Raw genomic sequence first — 11,322 nt, forward strand, 5'->3', positions numbered from 1 at the left:
ATTAAAATTTACATGATTCTGGTACATTTTAATTTGCCCATAATTTCTAATACAGACTGTTAGCAGGATGCTTATCTCATATATAAACAATAAAATCCCGCCATTCCTTGTAGAAGAATGATTTGCTACTTTGTACTGGCAAACAATGGGTTTTATCAGAAACTTTCTCAAACAATGCTGTAGACCAGAATTTATCATACCAGGTTTCTATGAGATGATATATAGATATTTTCATTGTTCTAGCAATAATTAATTTGGCTGCTAAAAGTAGAAATTTGATGAGTTTTTTAAAATTTTGCCATTGTTTTGTTTGCACCATCAAATATATGTCGTAAACCTGACTTTGGATAAAACTCAATTTTCTGTTTAAGTATATATGCTATCTTGTCAAAAACCTTTATTCCAAAAATCTGAAACTTTACCACATTCTCACCAAAGATGAAAGAATGTTCTGTTCAGTTTACAGTTTTGCCAACAATTCACTGAATATTTATCAGATATATATGAAGCTCTTAACAGAGTTCAATGTTGCTGATGTAAGAACTTAGTATATACTTCCTGTACAGATGTTGATAAGACACTTCCATACTACCATAGAGATGGCCAACTATTATCATCTAGTTGTTTCTCTGTATTCAGATTCCAAGTTTCTTTTAGCCATATGGTAGGTCAATATTTCAAATAAGATCTAATATCTTATTTTGGGTTCTATGAAAAAAAAATAACATTCATTTTTCAAAATTAAATATCTGTTTCCAATCTCCATCACTTTTTAATTTTGTCATAAAGACTAGAATTGGTGCCATAAAAGCTATGGGACTTAATGTTCTAATTATTCAATATTGTGCGGTACTGATTTTTTATTAAAAAGTATGTTTTATTTTATAAAGGCCTTTTTTCCCCTGTAATTTCAGCTGTGTGGTTCTGCCTTGATTGAAATTTGGGTATATTATCAATGAAGTTAAGAGAGATTTGTCTAGAATAAGTCCTGAAAGCCTCTTTCTCCATATTTAGCACATTACTTATGTGAAATCATTGGTTCACTTGTTCTATGAAGGTCTGTTTGAGAGAAAGAGGACAGGTTTAAATTCTTATCCAAGAAGTGAATATTCTCCATCTTGATCAACTGTTCTGTTGAATTTTTCATTATGAAAGGAATGAAAATCTAGTTTTTCTATAGAGTCTTTTTTCTGATCTGGTTTACCTTGAAAGGCTGACAATAGCATTGATTGCACTTGTAGATGACCTCTGGTGGGAGTGGGGATTGTACATTCATCCTGGCTCTCCTTGATCTCTCAGCAGCTTTGGATACCATCAGTCATGGTATTCTTCAGATTGACTCCAGAGGTTAGGAGTTGAAGGTACAGTCTTGAGCTGGTTCTCCTTCCTCCTTCTTCCTTTGAGGACCAGTTTTAGTCAGAGTTGATGGGAGGGAGAGATTGAGCCCACATCCCACATTCCATGGAGTTAGAAGATACCCAGTTGTACATCTTTGCATTGGGTTGGGCAAGCAGTGCTGTTGGAGTTCTGTCTCAGTATCTGAAGGTTATGGGGGTCTGGATGGAGAAGAATAGACTTCTACTCAACCAGAGCAAGATCAAATGGCTTTGGATTTGTTGTTGTTGTTGTTGTTTTTATTATTGCCTTTGAGTCAGTGTTGATACCTGGTGACTGCCTGGACAAGTCCCTGCAATTTTCTTGGCAAGAGTTTTTGGAAGTGACTTGCCATTACCTCCTTCCTAGGGCTGAGAGAGAATGACTGGCTCAAGGTCTCCCAGCTGGCTTTGTGCCTAGGTGGGACTAGAACTCACAGTTTCATGGTTTCCAGCCTAGTGCCTTAACCACTATACCAAACCGGCTCTCTTAAGCTTTGGATTTAGGGTTGGAGAAACTTTTGGGAAATATCCAGGGCAAAACTGCATAATGTGAACCACTGCAGTAGCTCAACAGTGTAATCCCTGTCTCCATTTGAAGTTTCTAGTGCACCAGAATTAGACATCCTGTATATGGGCTGCAAACATCTAGACCACTAGAGGACAGTAAAGAGAGTCCCCACCCCACCGCCATCTGGCGATTGCCCAGGTTTTTGCTGGGCATATATGGTTTGCCTACCAGAATGCTCTGATGATTCCAGTCTTTCCCCTGATTACATAAGGTTAGCTTTATCTTATTCACAGTCCATAAATTAAACAGCCTTGTGTTAGTATTTTGTGTACTGAAATAAAAGCAGTCCCCCTACCATCCCACCCAATCACCTGAAACTGTTCTTTCACACCTTCAAGGTGCTTGGAAGCCATCTTCATTTCTCCTTCAACTCTCATGATTTTAAATTATAAGAAGGATGACCTTCAGGAAAGAGGTGAAATCCTGGCTGTGTCAGAAGGCCTGGGGGCCGGATGGGGGCTCGCACCAGTGGAGGTGGCTTGTGGGATGATTGACCTTGCCCCCCCCCCCCCCGGTCATCTTGAACGTTTCTAGTATTTATGTACAGGGTTTATTGTTTAGATTTGATTTTTAATGGATTATTTATTTGACTATTGATGGGGGGATTTTTAATTGTTGATGGGTTTCTGATTTTAATTGTGAGCCACCCAGAGTCACCCGTTGGGGGGAGATGGGCGGCATACAAATTTAATAATAAATAAGTAAATAAATAAAATAAGAAACCCAGATAGGGTATGGGTGGGGAAGCAGACAAAACACCCCAGAGGAATCAAAGTTAATTTGTAGGATTGTGCAATCGTAGCAGACCCCTCCCATTCTGCAGCACTACTGTGATGGGTTTATGTCTACCTGGTGGCTGATGACCTGAAGAAGGATGAGAGTTCACCTAGTGAAGACCATTCAGGTTGCTTTTAACAAATTGTACACCCACAAATCAGGTCAACACAATTAGGCAAGGAGTTGCAACAGAGACAGGACGAAGATCCTGAAAGAGTCAGCAAAATTTATTATGGCACTATTTCATGCTGAAACAAGGAGGGCTGAATAATGCTTGAACTTGGCTACGGAGAAATGGCTTTAGAAATCACTTTACAGTAGTAAAGAAACACTGGATGGGGGTCAGACTCCAAAAGGCAAAAAGTGGATACCCAGGAAGTGAATAACCAGCGGATGTTCAATTCCTGGGTGGATGCGGATACCCAGTGGGACAATTCCCATAGGAGGCATCCATTCATTTATCTTTAACCCCTCAGATGTCCGAGCGCCGCTGTGGCATTTCAGCAGCGGAGGTCGCCGTGTGCTGCAGATGCTCTCTCCTGCTAAAGCAGTAGCAGCAGCCCGTGACACCCACTGCAGGTGGCGGACGCACCGAACGCTCCGGGGCCCCTCCTCGCACCCGCGAAATGTCTTTTCGAGGAGCAAGAGAGCAGCAGCGGGCTTTCCTTGAAGTCTAGGGGATCCCGCTTGCCTACGTCCGCTCCTCCCCCTCCCCCTCCCCCTCCCCCTCCCGACCCTCTGGAAAGGCTTTCCACCTGAAAGCGTGAACACCCCGCCTCTGAATGCGGGGCAAGCCGAGCCCTTTAGAGGAAAGCGATTCAGACCACTTCAGCCATAAATAAACATCTCGTAGAGGCGTCCTGACGTCACAGGCTCTTGGCGAGGAAGGCTCCTTGGAAAGGAAAGCTGCGGCAGTTCCCCTCCGAAGGCGGCGGGGGAGGAAAGCAGGGCGAGCGGTCGGGCTCCGCATGGACTCCAGGCTGCAGAGGGAGCGGTGGGGCGCCCCGTGCCAGGAGAGTGGCCCGCGCAGCTGCTGGCTTGGTCCCGTCCAGGCTGCGAGCGGGAGAAAGGCGGGAGAGTGAGTGAGCTTTCCGTTTCTAAATCGGTGCAAGACCGGGAAATCAGACTTTCGATTTGGAGCTCGGGTTGAATTTCTCCGAAGTGCTGCGCGCAGAAGCAAGGAAACTCTCGGGGGGGGGGGGTTGTGTGGGGGGGCGTATGTTTAAAAGAGAGAGGGAGGAGAGCCAACGGCCTGCTCTGCACAACACGCTTCGCTGGGACAGGTAAAGATCTTGCAGATACGTTCGCGCGTCGTAGCAGGCTTGATCAGCCTTAAGCTCGCTCCGGGGTTTTGTGGCTTAGTATGATAGGCGAACTAGCCCGTTTTGATTAAGATGATGGTTCAGTACCCAGGCTAAGTTGCAGGAATACAGCCACCAGGTAAAAATAAAGCACAGGCGTGACTGGACTCTTATTTCTCTTTGACTAGTCGGGGACCCAATCATATAGGGAAAACCTTAGACCAGGCTTGTCTGCATTCAGTCCATTCCTAATCCCCTAACCATTTAATTCGACCTTGCAGCCATCCTCAGTTGTGTACCAGAAGTAGCCTAGTTGGAGCCTAAGTATTTCCAAATGCTGCATGGTGTGTGTGTGTGTGTCTGATAGGCCCTTCAAGTGCCTCCTGCAATCAAAGGCAGTTTCCTTGGTGGCTTAGCTGTGCTTGAAAATTTCTTGTTGCACTGCATCAGGCTTCAGTGGGTGAGTGGACAAGGGTGGGAAGAATTACCTTACTAGTTTCCTGACAGGCAAGTACTTAGACTTCCTACCAAGGAGATTCAGGATTTGCAAGTTCAAGCTAGTGAAGTAACATTTTCTATTGCCAGAGATGAAGGAATGAAAAGAAAGTGTAGGCATCACCAATCCATTACTTTCATCCCATTTAATTTTCATGTTGGCTTTAAACCATGGCTGAAATGCAAAATCACAGGAACTGAATCCATCTTTTATGGAGAGGGTTATAATAGGCAAGAGACCTTATCATTAGGTCAACCAAAATGAATTGTTGGTCAAAGATTTAGAATCCGGATGGCTTGGGAGAGATGCTTTGATTGCACAACAGAGCAGTGCCATTAAGATGGGTTAAGAAGGAAAATAGAAACCTACTGTTTGCCACAGCTCCATCATACCACTTAATTCATTCATAGCCCTTTCCGTTAAATTAGTGTAGTTCTTCATGTGACCAATGGGATAAAAAGTGAAATAACAGGGCAGGCAGTATAGTTTGGTTTCATTCCTAGAGGGGAAAAGAAAAAGGATTTGATCATAATGTTCTGACTTGAACTTCATTGTGTAAAAGCAGAACTGTATGTGGGAATAATATGAGTAATTGTGCTGAAAAGTAGGTCTCTTGACAAGGCAGCTCTGATGGTATCCTTCCTTTGGCTTTTATATGGGACGCTACTGATCTTCAGCTTCCTCCTTGTGTTTCGCCGCTCCCATGCCATCTTCTGTATATCTTGGTTGCTTCACTGTCTGCTATTTAAAAAAAAACCAGTTCACTCCAATTTTTACTCAGTGCGCTCCAGGTATGCTAGGACTACAATTCCTGAAATCCCCAGCCCTAGGTTGTGCTGCTGGGGAGACTACAAGAGTGTAGCCCTAAGAATCCAGGAGGAAGGTTGACTAAAAGTGACTGAACTGGGAAAGAGTGAAGAAATAGGGACAAATGAATGGTATTTTTTATGCATCCCCATCATGATGCCAAAGAATTTGGTGTCCTCATATGTGGTGATGGGGATGTAAAAAGGGACTGTCATGGTGGGTACCAACCTTGGCTGCTCTTAGGAAAGCTAATGTAATGGAAGGCATGTGCCAGGAGGATACTGGAATGGAGGATCAAGGTTATCAGGAGGGAGGGGGAGCATTCCTGGAGAGGTTACAGGGCAAGCACTTCCTCAGCCCGCAGCAGGACCATGAGAAGATGAAGAAGCTGAGACTAGCCCTTCCCTAGAGTCTCACAGGGTATATCCACTAGTTGCTTTAGCATAGGTTTAGTCTGGCGAGATTCTATTAGGTGCAAGCTAATAAAGGGACTGGACTGGACTGGACTGCCTCGTTGTCATTCTTGGGCTGGGCCTGACAGCTAAGCAGGATTACATCTAGTTTGTACTTAGATGGGAGATAATCTGGAAAGCCCAGAAAAGAAAAACATTCCAGAAGGCAGCAAATGGCCATTCACTCCTCTATAGTTAGAAGAAGAAAAAAAGCCAGTTTGGTCTACTGGTTAAGGCACCAGACTAGAAACCCAGAGACTGTGAGTTCTAGTCCTGCCTTAGGCATGAAAGCCAGCTGGGTGACTTTGGACCAGTCACTCTCTCTCAGTCCAACTCACCTCACAGGGTTGTTGTGGGGAAAATAGGAGGAAGGAGTATTAGGTATGTTTGACACTTTGAGTTATTTATAAAAATAATAAAGTCGGGATAAAAACAATTGCTATGGACTTGTCACATCATCACCAGGAAACATGCTAAAGAGTGCTAGAAAAATTCACGGCAATGAGCATTCAGTGGCTACTAGCAAGGGTAATACATATATATATATATATATATATATATATATATATACACATACATACATACATACATACATACATACAGTGGGGCAAAAAAGTATTTAGTCAGCCACCAATTGTGCAAGTTCTCCCACTTAAAAAGATGAGAGAGGCCTGTAATTTTCAGCATAGGTATACCTCAACTATGAGAGACAAAATGAGAAAAAAAATCCAGAAAATCACATTGTCTGATTTTTAAAGAATTTATTTGCAAATCATGGTGGAAAATAAGTAGTTGGTCACCTACAAACAAGCAAGATGTCTGGCTCTCACAGACCTGTAACTACTACTTTAAGAGGCTCCTCTGTCCTCCACTCGTTACCTGTAGTAATGGCACCTGTTTGACCTTGTTATCAGTATAAAAGACACCTGTCCACAACCTCAAACAGTCACACTCCAAACTCCACTATGGCCAAGATCAAAGAGCTGTTGAAGGACACCAGAAAGAAAATTGTAGGCCTGCACCAGGCTGGGAAGACTGAATCTGCAATAGGCAAGCAGCTTGGTGTGAAAAAATCAACTGTGGGAGCAATAATTAGAAAATGGAAGACATACAAGACCACTGATAATCTCCCTTGATCTGGGGCTCCATGCAAGATCTTACCCCGTGGGGTCAAAATGATCACAAGAACGGTGAGCAAAAATCCCAGAACCACATGGAATGACCTGCAGAGAGCTGGGACCAAAGTAACAAAGGCTAGCATCAGTAACATACTACGCCGCCAGGGACTCAAATCCTGCAGTGCCAGATGTGTCCCCCTGCTTAAGCCAGTACATGTCCCGGCCCATCTGAAGTTTGCTAGAGAGCATTTGGATGATCCAGAAGAGGATTGGGAGAATGTCATATGGTCAGATGAAACCAAAGTAGAACGTTTTGGTCTAAACTCAACTCGTCGTGTTTGGAGGAGAGAGAATGCTGAGTTGCATCCAAAGAACACCATACCTACTGTGGAGCATGGGAGTGGAAACATCATGCTTTGGGGCTGTGTTTCTGCAAAGGGACCAGGACGACTGATCCGTGTAAAGGAAAGAATGAATGGGGCCATGTATTGTGAGATTTTGAGTGAACACCTCCTTCCATCAGCAAGGGCATTGAAGATGAAACATGGCTGGGTCTTTCAGCATGACAATGATCCCAAACACACCGCCCGGGCAATGAAGGAGTGGCTTCGTAAGAAGCATTTCAAGGTCCTGGAGTGGCCTAGCCAGTCTCCAGATCTCAACCCCATGGAAAACCTTTGGAGGGAGTTGAAAGTCCGTGTTGCCCAGCGACAGCCCCAAAACATCACTGCTCTAGAGGAGATCTGCATGGAGGAATGGGCCAAAATACCAGCAATAGTGTGTGAAAATCTTGTGAAGATTTACAGAAAACGTTTGACCTCTGTCATTGCCAACAAAGGATATATAACAAAGTATTGAGATGAACTTTTGATATTGACCAAATACTTATTTTCCACCATGATTTGCAAATAAATTCTTTAAAAATCAGACAATGTGATTTTCTGGATTTTTTCCCCCATTTTGTCTCTCATAGTTGAGGTATACCTATGATGAAAATTACAGGCCTCTCTCATCTTTTTAAGTGGGAGAACTTGCACAATTGGTGGCTGACTAAATACTTTTTTGCCCCACTGTGTGTGTGTGTATATATATATATATATATATAATCTGTTCCAACTTCTTCCTTCAGGACGGCGCTACAGCGCACCATATGTTAAAACATCTAGATATCGGAATAGTTTTTTCCTTTGTGCCATTGCTCTGTTAAATACTATATGACCTGATATGTACTGGACAGTGGCTTCTTCCTTTGGAAAAGTTATTTTACTGGGGCAGTGTTATTGTTACTATTTATTAATTTCCTGTTGCTATCCAAACGCACCGTTGATCTTGCTGTTCATCACCGAAGACAAATTCCTTGTATATATTTTATACTTGGTCATTAAAGTATTTTGTATTGTGATGGCTGGTGTGGGTCTTCTGGGCTGTGTGGCCGTGTTCTTGAAGTTCTGTTTTATGCCGGCCGTGAAAGCCTTCGACAATATTTTGTATTGTATTTGTATATATGGTTTGACAGTCTCAAAGTGACATGCTTGCAAGTGTCCTAGTACACTACTGGACACTGTATGACATGAAATACTGGATGAAGTGAACCTTTAGAACAGGGTTTCTCAACCTCAGCAACTTTAAGACCTGTGGATTTCAACTCCCAGAATTCCCCAGCTAGCATATCCTGGCTGGGGAATTCTGGGAATTTAAGTCCACAGGTCTTAAAATTGCCAAGGTTGAGAAACCCTGCCTTAGAACATTCCATCAGTGGTCTTTCTGTGGCATCATGCTTCACAGGCTAGCGCATTTCAAAGAACCGCTTTCAAGGTTGCTTCAGCTTTTATTTGTTATCTCTTGTGGAGGATGTGCTGCTGAATAGGGGAGAGTGGGCCTGGGTGGAGGTGGAACAATGCTGTGTCAACAGAGCTGACTTGCTGCCAAAGAAATGATTGCTGTAATCCTTTTCTGTACTGATGCTAGGTGTTGTTTGGAATGTTGCTTATGCTGACTAGCGAAATGGGCTAATGTTTTAGTGGACAGATATTCAAAGGCTAATATGCTTGTATGCCCCCAGCTCTTTCTGAAAAGGAAAATGACTGTTTGTGTCCTTGTGATTATCTTTCTGTGCTGTAGTCTAAAAATTTTGCCTGGCACTAATACCAGTACCTCTGGATTTGCAGAAGAGTAACACAGCAACTATTCAGTTCTGCTTTCTGAGTGGGGTTTATTTCCAGTAAGTATATGGCACGTTTTCCTAGAAGAATTGCTTATAATGGACAAATTGAGTCAGGCTGGCAGGACCTCAGAGACAAAATTTTCCAATTTGGCCTAGAGTATTGTTAGCTGTCAAGTGTATTTTCCATAATAAAAAACTGCAAAGCTAGCTGCTATTTATTCTATTTTTGGTCTCATTTTCAGTACCACCAAGATAACTAGTATTATTATTATTATTACATCACTGGTGTGATTGAGCAGGAAAAAGTTCAGTGAAGAATGCTGTCTTGTACCTTGGCATCATACTGGATAGTAGATTGATAAGAGATAAAAGTAGAGACATAGAAATACTTTTTTTTTAAGACTGTTATCTCCTTTAGCAGTGTGTCATCTAAAACCAGATCTCACTCATCCAAAACTGATTTAGATGTACCCCATTTTATGAGAACATGTGCTCTTTTTTTCAGCAGAATATTTATTCTCTTACAATTTTGTTAGATTCTCATCTTGCAATTTTGCTCTCAGACACTACTACTGATCAGTTTTCAGCATGAATGCATTAAAAGGAATTGACACAACTCACTAGAAGATTGTTTTGACTGATGCTTTGTGAAGGTCATTTGACTCATTATGAAATGAAAAATGGGCCACAATTGGCAAAATAGTGCACTTTGGCCAAAAAGGTACTAGAGTTTTTCAGTATATCCTGATCTTTTGGTTCACACACAGCACAGAGCTATAGTTTTCTTAACCATAGTTTGTTCAATAAACCACAGTGGCTGGGTTCATATAGCACATTTCACCGGAAACAAGCTGCATGATAACTTGCTATAAATATGAAGTCAGCCTCAGTGCTTCAAGCATGTATCCCACTTCCTAGTGAAATATTTCAAATGTCCCAACATCTTCAGCATCTGTGGAAGGAATTCACTAGAGACTGATATTTCTGTAATGTTTACATGCATATTCAGATCAAGTATAAGATGACACGTTAATAGGATTAACATCCCAACAGATCTCTTGTTCCCATCAGATTTCTAAGAAAACTATACAGGATTTATTGCAGAGAAAGTAAGGTCAACATTCTCCTCTAGTTCTTTTCCCTTGGTTTTGGGAAAAGAAAGCCATCTCCCAGTTCCATTCGTGCACTACTGAATGAAAATCATAACCATTAGCCACCCATTTGTCAGTCTGAAGGGGCATTGGTTGCCTCAGGGGGCATCTACTCCAGCTGTACAACTTACGGAAGCCAATATTGTAGCTCATGATTTGCAAGAATAAACACATTCTCTGGCAACCTTTTGAACAGTGTCCTAAAGCCATAACAATATGGATATTCAAAAAGCTAATAAGATGGTACCAAATGAAAAATATAAGCCACTTCTGTACTGTTTGGGTCTGAGACTTATTCATATGGATTTGCTTCTCCCCAACAGAAAACACATGATGCGTTAGATGCATTATGATTCAGCATAGCAGAGACCATGAACTGTGGAATATCTGCTGACAAACTATACAGAGCAACTATTGGATACGCTGGATGCAGAAATGTGATGCAATATAGAAAAGAGAACGTAGTACAAAAGGTCATTGGGCACAGAACTGTTTTTTTCTAGATATTTTTCACTGCAATGCTGGCAGATCATCAGTTATACTGTACTGGTTAAGATATTGGACTGATACTCAAGTTCAAGTCTCTGTTTATCAGAGGATCTTGCTGGATGACTTTGTGCTGAGAAATAGTGACTGGCCCTATTTATGTCATGGAGCTGATGTGCTGCTAGAGGAAAAGCAACATAATGTAATAATGAAAAATAATAAAACTTGTAGTTACTTTCTGAATACTCTTGTAGGTTAGGGAAGAGCTGACATCAGTACCACCTAGCTTATGAAGGGAAACAGCAGGGAAACCCTAAAGTGGCCACTAAAAAGAAATGATAGGGTGACAGTAATCATTGGAGTTATGCAAAGCTTTGAGCGTGATTGGGAAAAATGCTGTGGAATGTGAATGCAGCACCTCTCTGTGACTTGCTACACAGTTGCATCTGTATTCAGGATTGCACCGCTACTGCAGGGAGATGTTTGCTGCAGTCATGGAATCCTGGAAACAGATGCAGCTGCTTTAATAAGTTGCAGACAGGTTCATGTTCCCACACATTCATTCATTCATGTTCCCACACATTCCAAGGCACATCCCAAAACTACACAGTCCTAGTGGTTATGCT

The 11,322-nt window shown here is 42.2% G+C and overlaps 1 protein-coding gene across 3 annotated transcripts in view; it reads left to right on the plus strand.

Moving 5' to 3' along the window:
* Window positions 1-3,665: 3,665 nt before the first annotated feature.
* Window positions 3,666-11,322, plus strand: part of DAAM2 (dishevelled associated activator of morphogenesis 2) — a 232,472-nt gene continuing 224,815 nt past the window's right edge. The window contains exon 1 of one of the 3 annotated variants that reach the window (XM_088145491.1): window positions 3,666-3,799. The gene's annotated coding sequence lies outside the window, so the exon portion shown is untranslated. Of the gene's footprint in view, window positions 3,800-3,982; window positions 4,005-11,322 lie in introns of those variants that run through there. The other 2 variants (XM_088145498.1, XM_088145510.1) reach the window with 2 other exon arrangements.

Source organism: Python bivittatus, unplaced genomic scaffold, assembly GCF_059951505.1.
Source record: "Python bivittatus isolate LINGU-HERP-01145 unplaced genomic scaffold, Pbiv_v1 ctg000020_np1212, whole genome shotgun sequence".
In the NCBI taxonomy this organism is placed as follows: domain Eukaryota; kingdom Metazoa; phylum Chordata; class Lepidosauria; order Squamata; family Pythonidae; genus Python; species Python bivittatus.